Source organism: Schistocerca piceifrons, chromosome 7, assembly GCF_021461385.2.
Source record: "Schistocerca piceifrons isolate TAMUIC-IGC-003096 chromosome 7, iqSchPice1.1, whole genome shotgun sequence".
NCBI classification, from domain to species: domain Eukaryota; kingdom Metazoa; phylum Arthropoda; class Insecta; order Orthoptera; family Acrididae; genus Schistocerca; species Schistocerca piceifrons.
In genome coordinates, this window is record NC_060144.1 from 245841213 (window position 1) to 245856724 (window position 15512).

At 43.6% G+C, this 15512-nt stretch overlaps 1 pseudogene; it reads left to right on the forward strand.

Annotated features, from left to right (window-relative positions):
* Positions 1–14305, forward strand: part of LOC124805596 — a 79024-nt pseudogene extending 64719 nt beyond the window's left edge.
* Positions 14306–15512: the final 1207 nt, after the last annotated feature.

Consider the following 15512-nt stretch of genomic DNA (forward strand, 5'->3'; position numbering starts at 1 on the left):
GGCATAAGATAGTGTGGCCTATTCAGCCGATATCTAAGTTCAAAAATTTTTGCAGTATTGTTTGGACAACTAAATAAAGTTATATGTGTTTGAGTGTAACTGACAGCCCCCTTTTGGCCCATTTCCACAATAGCAACTACCTGTTCTGTCCTGCGGACTTAAGCAGTGCATTTCAGTGGCATCGGCTTCAGTGGTGGAACTTATAATTTGAGATAACATATTATCTACGTTTGGACATTTGCAAACCGGGCATAAAAACTACTGTTATCAAGTTTCGAGTAAGCTTATAAGCCCGTCGCGAACAGGCGAAGGATATTTGGTTTATCGTTTCAGATAAAGGGAGTTGTTACGGTACCGAGTGGTGCCGTCGCTGTGTGTAGAGTAAAGGGGGCAAACATCCCTCGAACACCATTGCATCAATCATAAACGAGGGCCGCTTATACATTTCGACTTGCTGCTCCATCGATACGTGGATATATGTTAATGGGAGACAGTATCTGAAAGTAACCAAACAAAGCGAGGAGTTTGTCTTAACAGTTATAGATCGGAGTTGTCGCTATCGACGGACGCCGACCTGTGTCAACCAGACTTCAACATCCATTTCCATCTAGCCGCCACACACACACTCGCCACAGTTTCCACCGTGACTGATGCAGATGTGGACAATCGCTGTTGAAGAGACATAACCAGTGACTGCAAACTTCTGTCTACAATCTGCTGGGCTTGATACCCGCGTATCGCCTCCCTTCCTGTACGCTGCGTCACGTACCTGGGCACTGGGCTTCCGCTTTCACAACAGTCGCCGTTACTGACGTGATGTTAGCACTTGCTTAAGCGCACGCCCCTCTTCGAGAGCTTGAGCAAGACTGTAAGCTGCAGTAGACTTACGTCTATAGGCTCCTGTCCAGGCTGCCAGCACGACATCGCTGACCCGCACAACGAACAAGCCAGCACAGCCCTGTGCCTGCATTCCTCGTCGTACGCTAGTGTGTGAACCAGCGCGCCTTCATCCGAGCCGGAAAAGAACATTTTGGATTGTCAAAATCACCAGCAATAAACATGATTCCAGGTAAAGGTGTTTGACTGGCGCCGTAGTGTACAAGACAGCCATCCATACCAACTGCCGAGCTTTGTCTCCTACTCCAGCATCGTAACTACCTCTCACGATCAACATCCGCGCCCACTAAAAATCCTGACCCGAGGGGTGACACTTCACCTCGTGTGCATAACTGATCTTATGACCATGCTGACACCGCTGTCACTGGTGATCAGAATTGGATATCAATGCCATCACCAGTGGTGCCATCTTCTGACACTGCTGTCATCACCACAGCAGCTTCGCTTATCTCGCAGTCAACGTTTCACGCAATGCAGGGCCATGAGTGAGAAGAATTTTATTCACCTTATTTACCTAGCAACGGGCCATTTTTATTGTGTAACTACCTGAGTACCCGGCGTTTCCCCGGTAGGTATTTATTGCAGTCTTCTATTAATCCACCTCCTACTTCCCCCTCTGCCCGTCAATCTCCACCACCACCTATGTCCATCTTCTCCACCTCCACTCTCTGTCCATCTCCTCCTGTCCCTGTCTGCAGCTCGTGGTCTAGTGGTTAGCGTTGCTGGCTCTGGATCACGGGGTCCCGGTTGGTTCAAATGGCTCTGAGCAGTATGGGACTAAACTTCTGAGGTCATCAGTCCCCTAGAACTTAGAACTACTTAAACCTAACTAGCCTAAGAACATCACACACATCCATGCCCGAGGCAGGATTCGAACCTGCTGTCGTAGTGGTCGCGCGGTTCCAGACTGTAGCGCCTAGAACCACTCGGCCACCTAGGGCTGCCGGGGTCCCGGATTCGATTCCCGGATAGGTTGGGGATTTTCACTGCCCAGGAACTGGGTCTATGTGTTGTCATCATTTCATCATCATCATTTGTTACAGTGGCTAGATTGTACCGTATAAAAAATTGGATTGTGAATAAATTGGGACTTTGTACCGGTGCTGGTGACCACGCTGTTCAGCGCCCAACAAAGCAGACATCATCAATCAAACATCATCTTCCTGACCCTCTCTCTTTATGCATCTCCTACAGCTCCTCTCTCAGTCCATCACCTCCTCTCCTCTCTCTCTCTCTCTATCTATCCATCTGCTCCTCTTCCTTGTCTCTGTCCATTCCCTTCTCCCCCTCCCTGTTCATCTCCTACTCAGTCATCCCACTGACTACCTCTTTTCTTTCTCTGTCTATCTCCTCCTCTCCACACACTTTATCAATTTCCACCTCCAGTATCTCTATCCATCGCCTCCTCCTATCTGCAGCTATCTCAGCTTTCCCTCCCGCTGGTTATCCATCTCCTCATCCTCCTTCACTCTCCACCTAATCACACTCACCTCATCAGGAGTCTGGTGGTTCTTACCCCTACAGTACTACCTTCAAAGTTGTAATTAATATGTGTATCAAATTTGATCGAAATCGCACCTGAGGTTTAGGATGAGCTTCTTATCCGTGGCTTTGCCTGCTTACGCATATATCAAATATATTTCACACATATTTAACATATTTCATACGTTTTTTTACAGGTATTTCACTTCTTTGTCTAGCGAATTTCGCCCTGCAGTTTCATTTTCTAGTAGCTCAATGATTATGTTGACTCATCTTCTGAACTATGTGCTGTGTCACAATGTGCAGGGACATCCAGTGGTATAAGTGCCTACTATCTGCGAAATACGTCATGAATCACGCAGGACATTCTCATGCATCTCAGTGTTTTCGACGACTTAACTCCTGAAATATGTGTAATGAAGTGATATAATTTTATTGTAAATTCAGTGGTATATGTGAAAACTGTCGGCAAAATGTTTCGCGATTAAGTTAGTAGCAGAGAAATAATAAATTCAAACGTCATGCTCCACGTGGCAGTTTTACTGCATGAACAACGGAAATGTATTAATTAATATTTTCTTCCTTTCACCCTTTTGCGCAGGTCATCAGCGCGAAGTAGTTCCATAATAGTTTGAAATTATGTGTAAAGTTCGTTGCAGGTCTCTAAATGCTCTCATTCTCAAGTACTAGATTACTAAAATATGAGTATTATTTCGCCGTGGGTTACAATGCTTTCTTACCCGTGTCACCAGCGCTTTGATAGGTTGGTATTTCCTACCTCCACAGTGGTTCTTTCCAGAAAGTAAATGATATAGGTACCAAGTTTGGTTGAAGTCGATCTAGTGGTTTAGGAGGAGATGTGGAAGATACATAAATTCATACGTGCAAACATGCATGCGTACATACATACAAACACTTTTATAATTCGTGTGGCATCACTGGCCATGGTGTATCTTTGGGACGTTCATTTTAATCCGAAGGTAACTCTTGAACAACTGTGTGAATCTCATGACTTGTTTGCTTTCATATTACAATATCTCTGAGCACAAGTTTTCGTGCGCAAAGGCTGTGCCAGACATGTGTTGCAATTGTCGACGTTGGGGATCCTTGGGATAAGATTGTAAAGAGTGTATGGGCAAAAGTATGCTGTAAGAACTGGGATAATTCGTTGTGTGTTGTATAATTCGTAGTGTGAATCTGGTGTCATTTCTTTTATATCACAGTCTTTGGGCAGTAGCAGTAGGATACGTATGATGCCGGTAGAATTCCGTCCTCTGCGACCCTCACGATCTTGGACACGCTCTCTCCTCCACCAGTCAGCGTTTTGTCGGTTACGGAAACCAGTCCATTCTTCTTAAAGGAGATTTCACGATCGATGTATCGCATCAAATTGTCAGGAGGGCCCTCACGTTTTTGGCAATAGACAGTGCGACGTCGGAGAACGTTTTGGTCTCTAAGCAAACACAGTCTTTGGGTTTCAGATTCAAGGCGTGGTACATCTCGTTTCCATCTCTGTTCCATTCCGGGAAATGGATGACCTCTGCTGTGAGTCTGGTCACCTATTTTCGCCAGATTTGTGGGCGGCATAGGATATCGAGGCACACGTCACCGTCAAATCGACAGCCATATCAAATTTTATCGCACTCTGACCCCCAATTCCATTGGGATGAGCCATAGGTTGTTATTCGCAAACCTTCAGGAGGATTTCGTTGCTATGAGGATTTCAAATCCGCTACAGGCGCTCCGTCGCTAGTGCGTTCTTATCCGATTTTGCGAACCGACGAAATCTCACAATACTGCTGGGTGGCGAATGATTTTCAGCAATTGATTTGGCGGAGGCGTATCTACAGAGCTTCGTCTGGATAACGCTTACCAGCAGATCACGATCATCAGTATCCTATTCAGGTTGTATCCTTACAAGCTTTTACCTTTTTGACATCGCGAATGCCCCCAGTATTTTTCAATGCTTCTTAGAACAGTTAATACGCGACGTCTGACATGGTGCAAACTATTTAGATGACGTTATCATCACGGGGTCATTATGGCAGGAATATCTTGACAGCCTTTGAAACCTGAACTGCAAGAGGCATGCCTTAACTGCAACCTCCGAAAGTCAAAGGTTTCTTCAGGCAGATGTAGAATATGTAGACCACCCTCTTTCGATGTATGGAGTCCGCCCTACGCATCGTGATCTAGCGACTGTTGGCAATCTTCCTACGCCGTGAAACCAGAAAGATCTCCAAGTATTTTTTGGGAAAAGTTAGTTGTTATCAATAAAATGTCTCCAATGTGGCAGGTGTCATTCATCCTTTAAACACCTTCCCGAAGGAAGGTGTTCCTTTGGTTTGGGTAGTGGACTCCGCAAGGCATTTATCCACATAATGTCGTTGCTAACGTCTTCCCCGTGTCTTTCTACCCTTACACCAGATAAACAGCTGGTTCTTGTCACAGACGCATGCCAGCACGGAATTGGTGCAGTTTTATCTCACGGGGAAGCTGTTGGATCTGAACAATCTCTGCCATATGCCTCAAAGAAGTTGACAGCAATTCAACACAGTTATTCGCAAGTAGAAAGCGATGGTAATGGTTTTCGAGGTCCATAAGTTCCACGTTTTCCTTCACGGAAACAAACCTCGTCTTATCACTGACCATAAACTGTGGCGCTTTCTGGCTCCCATACTCGGTTTCCGGACAGGATCACACAAGGACGTCAGTGGCATGTATTATTTTTGAATGTGTATCAGTACGAGATTCATTAGCGTCGCACTGCTCATCACGCCAACGCAGATGCGATGACACACCTATCCACTGGTTCTGACCAGAGTTCGACAAAGCTGATGTTGTGTGCTTCCAAATGAATGAACATGTGCAGTGGACGTTGGGTAGCCTGCTAGTCACAGAAAAGCGCATAGAGAAAGCAAATCTCCAAGGTCCGGTGCTCTTTCAGGTGTACCATTTTGTGTTAAAAGGTTGGCCCAAATGGCTGCCTGCTAAGGAGTCGGGCCCACTCCAAAATATTTTCCTCCTTGATATTTGGCTGGTGGTGTTCGGAGGAACACTCTTCCTTACTAGAGATTTCGATGAAATTCACGTTGTCATCCCATCAGTCTTCCAGATTCTTGCACCCTTCCATCTAGGCCACTTGGGCATAACCCACACGAAAATGCTAACGATACTTTTTTTTTTTTTTTTTTTTTTTTTTTTTTTTTTTGCTGGCCAAGCATTGATTCAGAGAGTGACAAGCTTGTACAGGGGTGCAGAGTGCAGAACATCAGGTAGCACCAACTAACGAACTAAATTTTTTGGCCCACTCCCAATCAGCCATGAGACCCCATCCAGGTCGATTCTGAGGGTCCTTTCTGTCATTCTTTGTGGATAGTAGAGGTTGATGCACTATCAAATTACCCATATGTCATCTGCATGCGCTCTACATCGGAAGAAGTTACTGTGCAGCCTCTAACATGGATTGTTGAAATCGAAGGAATGCCACAGACAACCATCTTCGATTATGGGCCATGCTTTATCACGACGTTGTCCAACGATTTCTGCATCCGGAACGGTATGACTCACCTCAGGTCTGCACCATTTCACCCCTAATCGATGATGAGGTGCTTTGCGTACTCGCCTGCAGACACAGCATTTCCTCTGTTCCTAAGCATCTACAGGGCCATCCCGCTGAATGGCCGCTGCCCAACAGAACTTCTGTGTGGCCGACAACCCTACACTTGCTCTGTCCTGTGCCACAGCCTGTGCACCACAGCCTGTGGACAAACTATCCTGCGAGCGCAACTTTGGTCGGTGGCCGGGGTGGCTGCTGGCTATGGCTCGGGAAACGCACGGCCATCGAATGTTCACCGTGGACGCTGGCAGGGCGTCACTCTCCGGCCATCACAATCATCAACGCCCTAGGTGTGGCAACTAACTGCCACAGCCGCAGCCACATCAGTCCCATTTGGAGGGCCCTCCTGCAGGCACCGCCCCATCGCAGGGGACTCATCCACTTGCATCTCCTCTGCTATACGCTAACATCAGCCCCGGGCCAATGACCTTTCAGTTATCAGTGATAGGACTCCATACTTGCACAGTTAATAGTTATGCAAATGTCTGTAGCCTTATCTTTATCCGACGTGCAGCTATCAGTCGACGTTATATCTGTGTATGTAGTGATCGTCAATAAACTGTTACGTTTATGCTGAGTGTATTCTATCCTTCAGTCGGCCATGCTGCAACAAACTTGAGACCGCATATTTGTGGCAAGGCAGATATCATTACTGGTAACACCATGATCAAGTTGTCAATATATATACTCTACTGTTTAGAAAAGCATTTGAATAGCTTGCCTACCCAAAATCTAACCTTTCTTAACGGCACTTTGAATACGATATTCCTACACTCAGCAGATAACCTGTTTGTATCATAAAAGGGGCGTAATACAAAAGAACATATGTTTGAATATATCCAGCATTTCCGGGAACACAATCTGCCGATTATCACTCTAAGTGTTTCTACTACTAGCACAGCCATGTTGTTTACAGCAACTTGTATTCTGTATCTTCGCTTGAGGCATAATGTACGGTCGCAGGTTCGAATCCTGCCTCGAGCATGGATGTGTGTGATGTCCTTAGGTTATTTAGGTTTAAGTAATTTTAAGTTCTAGGGGACTGATGACCGCAGATGTTAAGTCCCATAGTGCTCAGAGCCATTTGAACCATTTGAGGCATAAAGTTGCCAGTCCTCTGGATCTACCTTTACACCAGATTCCTGTACAGTGGGTTCATGCCATAACTAAGAAGTAGGAACTGAATTGTGCAAATAAATCTAATTAAATTATGGCAAATAGAATGCGTTAGATCTCGATTGTTTTAAAGATTAAAATCTCCTTGCAGAATAACTAAATGTGCCGCCGACGGACTAGAAGAGACTTCGCCTCCGAGAGCACAGTCAGCTGGCTGTAGTGGTAATTTGCAGCTGCAAGCTGTCACTGCTGTTTGGACGCCTCCATGATTGAAGCAGGTGCGGGCAAGCGTGGGACTTCCCCTCGTGAAGGGTGGTACTGAGGGACTGAAAACTTCCGCTAACGACCTGTAGCCAGTGACACCTGAATACCACCTCCATGGCTGCACAACGTGTCACCGATTTGGGTCCCACAGCTCTACCTTCAACACACCTACCGCCTGTGGTAATCTGTTGTACGTCTTTCCTCGAGAGCAGTTGGGCGAGCCACAATAGCAGACAGTAAGCAATGGCAGGCTTGCACCATCAGACTCCTGTCTGGGAAACCTGCATAAATCGCTGCCGTGACCTGAAATATATAACGGACGGAGGTGTCACCGCGCTGTGTCTGCATTACTCGTCACATATGAGACATATGAGTGTGTGAACCTTCCACCATACTGGAGAAGACATTCGTTACTTTAATGTCACTGGTACTAAACATGATTCGAGGTATAGCTGTTTCACTGATGCCGTGGGGGGTGGGGGGGGGGGGTGGGGGGGGAGAGTATCACAACATCCATCAGTAGCTCACCTCCTCACCTGGGCGACCTCCACGCCCACTAAAAATCCTTGTCAGAGCGGTGACCGCTGCAGATCTTTAATGGAGACCTCTCTGTTTTAGCTCCCACCCATCCACCCACCTACACATGCACACACGCACACACACACACACACACACACACACACACACACACACACACACACACACACGCACATACACAGACACACTACCACACACGCACGCACACTGTGTTTATGGTTATTGTCTGGGTTAGATGTATCGCAGAAAAACGTTAGTAATAGCTGCAGTCCCCGAGATCTGGCTAAAAGGTGCAGGCTGTTGCACACAGCTAAAACGCTTCAAAATAGTCTGTCCTCAATTCTGGACCATTTTGTCCCACCATCAACTTTCTGGACTTTGTAGAAAAACACCTCTCTTTCCTACGGTGAACTTTTAACATACCCATCGTTATGCTGTCGCAGACTACGAAATGGACCACGAAAACTCAGACCAAGTCAGCTTGTAAGTGCGCTAACTGTCATAAAGTCACCAATGAGACAAATGTTAACGTACCTATTTGCAACTGCAGGATGTGATAAATGACGAAACGTTATTTAGTACTGCACTCATGAGTTTGTATCTACTACAAAACAATCCCCTGAATCGAACATCAAATAAAGTTATAATTTAAAATATTATTGAATCTGGCTACAGTTTACTTTCACTGTGGAGCAATTCACGAAGTCCTCCTTAAGACAGACTGATAAGGGCAGTAATCTAAAACTCGAACCCAAATCTGTCGACACTGTACGACGCTGACTTGAAAGGTGATTAGCGTCACAGTCACCGAGAACGAAATTAAACCTGTTTAAAGAGATCCTGAAAAGTCAATCAGCACGTTTCCCTTGTACTAAAGCTTTCCGCTGAGAGAATGACAACGTGTCTAAAACAAATTTTTCGTAGTACGTTGCACTTTTGGAACCTTCAAGTTGTTTTTAAAAACATGAAAGATTCCGTGTCTGGAAGCAGAAAGGAGGCCGGATCGAATCCTGAATTCTTTCAGTCTGTCTATAACCTAGCCTTCCCTCTCAACGACGTGGAGATTCGCCCAAAAAAATACTTAATTCGTACTCCACTTTAAACAGTCGATCTTCTTTCCCAGTCTGGATAGCTTTGGTTGGACAGGGACACACCAGTTATTGAAACGGAGGCGGGTTGTAAGACTTTAACCAGGCCTACGAGTCATACGTTATTATTATTATTATTATTGTAGAGATAATCTGAGAATCTGAAAGAGAGGTTGCTCGTGACCTTTCAAACTATGATACTGACACAAAAGCAAGTTTCACGTAGATACCCTCACTGGGAACGCGATAAAAACTAAGAAACAGTTAAATAAGTGTAAAAAGGGGGAGAAACGAGTAAACTTCCTTATTCGGAACAGTATATGTCACCGCATATGTCTCGTTAGAAATTTCAAATTGCGGCTTAAGTGATGATAACAATGGCTTACAGCAGTGTAACCCAATCCCTGTGAATATTCTTTAACTGAAAAGTGATTCAGTTCCAACGCAGTTCCAGTATTCACCACATAAAATCACAGCTTTTGCAATGTACAGTCGTCGATGAGTTTGTCTTCCATTCTTGATTCTTGAAACTGTAATATACGAAAGACATAACACTTTGTATAGCAGCTTTAAACAAATTTAGTAAATTATTTATGAAGGATGTTGTCGCTACAAAAAAATCGATTAACCCACCCCTGACAGTTATCCGCCGTCAGCTGCTACCCATCACATTCTTTGTTAGAGTTGAGGCAATATCTGCTCTAGGAAGCTGCAAAACCTTACAACAGTTACATATTCCGTGAACAATTAAGAGTTTTTCTCCACTTTATATCCTGTGTGTGTAACTTCAATAAACGCTTCTCTAGAAATATCTCCTTTCTAACGACTTTTAGCGTATCTGTCGGATCCTGTACATACATTACAGACTTTCTTGCCATCACTGACACAGTACTTAGAATTTTAGTGGGAATAGACGAGGGGCATTTTCCCATAGTAGGGAGATATGCGGACTTCTGCCAGAATTCACCCCCGAATTATTCGCACTTTTGAAAATTCAATTTCCGTATTTCATGATGAAAAGGTATTTTTCTTTTTTTCTCACTATGAAGGTGCGATTACTTCTTCTTATTGAAGATCAAAAGTTTCTAAACGTATCTGGAAGTATAAAGGCAAACCTAAATTTCACCGGAAAAATTTCCGAAGATCTTCAGACGTACTTTCTGCTAAATCGGTGGTCCCTGACGACAAGTTACAGATAAATTACGTTTCGTCTATTTTTCCAATCTATCTTTGATATCTACTAGAGCGCGCTGAAAATTCATGCCTAGAATGTGAAAACTCTTGAAGCTTTTGAAATAAACAAAACGTTATTAACTCTCTACGTCTTTATTTACATATTTATTTCTGAACATAATCACCCTGACGACCGACACATTTCTTCGAACGAGAGACCAATTTGTTGATACCATCACAATGAAATGTTTGACTTTGTTGATTAAGTCACGACATTGTTGATGGAGTCACGACGTCACGTCTACCGGCCGTTGAGGCCATGCGGTTCTAGGCGCTTCAGTCCGGAACCGCCCTGTTGCTACGGTCGCAGATTCGAATCCCGCCTCGGGCATGGCTGTGTGTGGTACACTTAGGCCAGATAGGTTTATGTAATTCTAAGTCCAGGGGACTGATGACGTCAGATGTTAAGTCCCATAGTGCTTAGAGCCATTTGAATCATTTTGAAAGTCACATCTGTTTGCATCGCTTTGTTGTTGTTGTGGTCTTCAGTCCTGACACTGGTATGATGCAGCTCTCCATGCTACTCTATCCTGTGCAAGCTTCTTCATCTCCCAGTACCTACTGCAGCCTACATCCTTCTGAATCTGCTTAGTTTATTCATCTCTTGGTCTCCATCTACGATTTTTACCCGCCACGCTGCCCTCTAATACTAAATTGGTGATCCCTTGATGCCTCAGAACGAGTCCTACCAACCGATCCCTTCTTCTAGTCAAGTTGTACTACAAACTCCTTTGCTCCCCTATCCTATTCAATACGTCCTCATTAGTTATGTGATCTACCCATCTAATCTTCAGCATTCTTCTGTAGCACCACATTTCGAAAGCTTCTACTCTTTTCTTGTCCAAACTGTTTATCGTCCATGTTTCACTTCCATACATGACTACACTCCATACAAATACTTTCAGAAACAACTTCCTGACACTTAAATCTATACTCGATGTTAACAAATTTCTCTTCTTGAGAAACGCTTTCCTTGCCATTGCCAGTCTACATTTTATATCCTCTCTACTTCGACCATCATCAGTTATTTTGCTCCCCAAATAGCAAAACTCCTTTACTACTTTAAGCGTCTCATTTCCTAATCTAATTCCCTCAGCATCACACGAATTAATTAGACTACATTCCGTTATCCTCGTTTTGCTTTTGTTGATGTTCATCTTATATCCTCCCTTCAAGACACTGTCCATTCCGTTCAACTGCTCTTCCAAGTCCTTTTCTGTCTCTGACAGAATTACAATGTCATCGGCGAACCTTAAAGTTTTTATTTCTTCTCCATGGATTTTAATACCTACTCCGAATTTTTCTTTTGTTTCCTTCACTGCGTGCTTAATATACCGATTGAATAACATCGGGGAGAGGCTACAACCCTGTCTCATTCCCTTCCCAACCACTGCTTCCCTTTCATGCCCCTCGACTCTTATAACTGCCATCTGGTTTCTGTACAAATTGTAAATAGCCATTCGCTCCGTGCATTTTACCCTTGCCACCTTCAGAATTTGAAAGAGAGTATTCCAGTCAACATTATCAAAAGCGTTCTCCAAGTCTACAAATGCTAGGAACGTAGGATTGCCTTTTCTTAGTCTAGCTTCTATGATAAGTCGTAGGGTCAGTATTGCCTCACGTGTTCCCATATTTCTACGGAATCCAAACTGATCTTCCCCGAGGTCGGCTTCTACCAGTTTTTCCATTCGTCTGTAAAGAATCCGCGTTAGTATTTTGTAGCCATGACTTATTAAACTGATAGATCGGTAGTGTTCACATCTGTCAACGCCTGCTTTCTTTGGGATTAGAATTATTATATTCTTCTTGAAGTCTGAGGTTATTTCGGCTGTCTCATACATTTTGCTCACCAGATGGTAAAGTTTTGTTAGGACTGGCTCTCCCATGGCCGTCAGTAGTTCTAATGGAATGTTGTCTACTCCTGGGGCCTTGTTTCGACTCAGGCCTTTCAGTGCTCTGTCAAACTCTTCACGCAGTATCGTATCTCCCATTTAATCTTCATCTACATTCCCTTCCCTTTCTATAACATTACCCTCAAGTACATCGCCCTTGTATAGTCCCTCTATATACTCCTTCCACCTTTCTGCTTTCCCTTCTTTGCTTAGAACTGGGTTTCCATCTGTGCTCTTGATATTCATACAAGTGGTTCTCTTTTCTCCAAAGGTCTCTCTAATTTTCCTGTAGGCAGTATCTATCTTACCCCAAGTGAGATAAGCCTCTACATCCTTACATTTGTCGTCTAGCCATGCCTGCTTAGCCATTTTGCACTTCCTGTTGATCTCAATTTTGAGACGTTTGTATTCCTTTTTGCCTGTTTCATCTACTGAATTTTTGTATTTTCTTCTTTCATCAATTAAATTCAATATTTCTTCTGTTACCCAAGGGTTTCTACTAGCCCTCGTCGTTTTACCTATTTGATCCTCTGCTGCCTTCACAATTTCATCCCTCAAAGCTACCCATTCTTCTTCTACTGTATTTCCTTCACCCATTCCTGTCAATTGTTTCCTTATGCTCTCCCTGAAACCTTGTACAACCTCTGGTTTAGTCAGTTTATCCAGGTCCCATTTCTTTAAATTCCCATCTTTATCATGTCAAAATGAAGTCCTCGAAGGTGTTCTTTAAGTTCTGGAAACAGATGAAAATCGGATGGTGTCTAGTCGGGACTGTATGGAGAATACGATATTGCAGGATGTGTGTTATTCTGAATTACTATGCAAAGTCCCTTGGGAGATGAATGCATGTTCGAAGGAACAGACACTGTGGTGACTACAGCCGTTATGAAACAGATCAAAAGCATCCGCAGTTGTGCATTTGGATAACCATCAGATGTATAACGGAATGACTACATTGAAAATCTGTGGCTGACCGGGACTCGAACCCGCTTATCACGAGATGTAGCATTACCATTTGGCTACACGCGAACGACTCAATGCCATCCTCTAACTTCCATGTATCGTCAACCATCTGTCTAAAACTTGATCTACTCGTACGTCCATCATGTATATTCCCACGCAGGAGAGATATTTTATTTGAAAGTCTCTTGCTCGGTGTCGGCGGATAAAGGATCACTGCATTGTAATTTGCAATAACACAGGCACTGTAATATCGTATTTATCCGCCGGCACCGAGAAAGCATATTTCAAGTAAAATGTCTCCCCTGTATGGGAATATACATAATAAATGTACGAGGTAAGGTTGTAGACACGTGGTTGACAACATATGGAAGTTTCGGTCTGGTGTGAGTCGCACTCGAGTAGCCTAATGGCAGATGTGGAGTGCGCATTGTTCAAGTCATTGGTGTTATGCGTGAAGAGTAAAGTTGTTACTGCGTTTCAAAAGGAAATGGAAAATATATTTTCCAACGACGATTATGCAAATGAGAGTGAGCTAGTGAAGTATGCGCTCCAACAGCGGACGTTAAACTATCACCGCCACAGTTTCTTGAAAGTACGTTTGAAGCACAGGATGATACTCTGGATATCAAGCGAGAAAGTGTCAGCCAAAATGTACATTCGGATTCCGATGACAATTCCGATGACAACGAAGCAGAGGACGCTAATCTAAACAGAGCGGCCCGTGCACTTGAAGACATTCTTAGTAATAGAGGCGAGTTTATGAAACATTCTCGTGAAAGACCTGTACAAAACGAAGATCATCACAGCTCTGGGAGTTTCACATCGGGTATTTTGAATTAAAAAAATAGATGCAGCAGAAAAAAACGAAAAGAAGAAGGAAGCATAGAGCACGAAGGAGTTACAAGAGGAGGAACGAGAGAAATTGCAAGTATTGGCATCCAATTTCACTTAAGATCAACTGGATAGATATGAAGTGAACAGGAGGCCAGCTTTTCCAAAGGCATCTATTACGAGGTTGATGCAGACAATTATGGGATGTTCTGTCTCACAGGATGTTGTCAGCAATTGCTAAAGTTTTTGTTGGCGATGTGATGGATAAACAGGGTGAAACAGGACCATTACAGCCAAAACACTTACGAGAAGCTATTAGACGACTACGTCTGCGAGGTGGAATTCCCAATAGCCGAGCTCGAAAAGTTTTTTTCCGTGTTTAGTATTTCTACAGCTGGCTTTTTAAAAAGTGTGGACTCTTGAAAACTGTGTATCCACATAAGTTTCTGGTTGATGACTTTATTTTCAAGGTATTGTCATTTGGGTGTATGGGCTCCATCTGCCCTCATCCATTTTGTGATCATTGGCAAGAAGATCTGACAGAAGTCTCCAGAGAAAAAAGGTTTTGCTGGCCATTGGGCCATTGGGCCATTGGGCAAATGTCCAACTGTGTTTCAATGGATATATTATGGGATACTGAAACTTCAGCCCAAACAATGGAAGTGTAATCTGCATAAAGTACCAGTATTACTTTGCTTTGAAACATCACATTTGTTGTACGTGTCATAAGATAGACTGTCAGGGAAAGATTCTGCGTAGAGTGAGCTGTTCGTAAAGGAGCTGTGATGCTGGCACTGGCATGGTGCAGTAGTTGGTGGATGCATGCCTGCCACTGCTAGATGGGAAAGATATTTTCACAGTGGCAGGGCACTTAACTTATAGCTCAGCCAATAAGCAAGAACTATTTGTAAATTATATGCACAAACGTTCCTCGTGAATCACTCTTATATATTACCGAAAACCAGATCAAAATCCCTGCAGTAATTCCTGAGATATTTGATGGATCACGAAGCCAATGTCAGTTTATAATGGGAAAAAAGATATAAATACGAATTAACTATTACCAGAAAAAAAGCTTAAAAATGGCAAGGGTGACCACTCGCAATAAGCGGGATATCCAGTTTCGAGCCTGGTCCAACAGAAAATTTTACCGTCGACATTCCGTTACACAGCTGATGATTATCCACATTCGCAACTGCGACTACAGTTAATGTGTGGAGAATGATTGATCACAGAGAACCCAAGACATCGGATTGTTGCAAACGTCGCAGCGCTTGTGTGTGGTCTGACACTGTAATGCTTTTTTCAGACTGTTCCGTGCGTTTTTAATGTTTATGAAAATTCCTTTTTCTGCATAAACTTTTAAGTTGTTTCTTTTTGGTTACTTCTTCTTTCTATGTGTTACAGCAGACGTAACTTTTTCAGAAGTACAGTAAAGTCGTTTGCAAATGCAGGACAGTTTTGTCTAGTGCATTAGTTTCCTCATCTGAATATAAATGCTGAAACTTCATTTCCACTCAGTTTTTCATTCCAGATTCTCGCTGTTTTCTTCTGAATCACAGTTATGAAGAGTGGGTGATAGACCGTCAC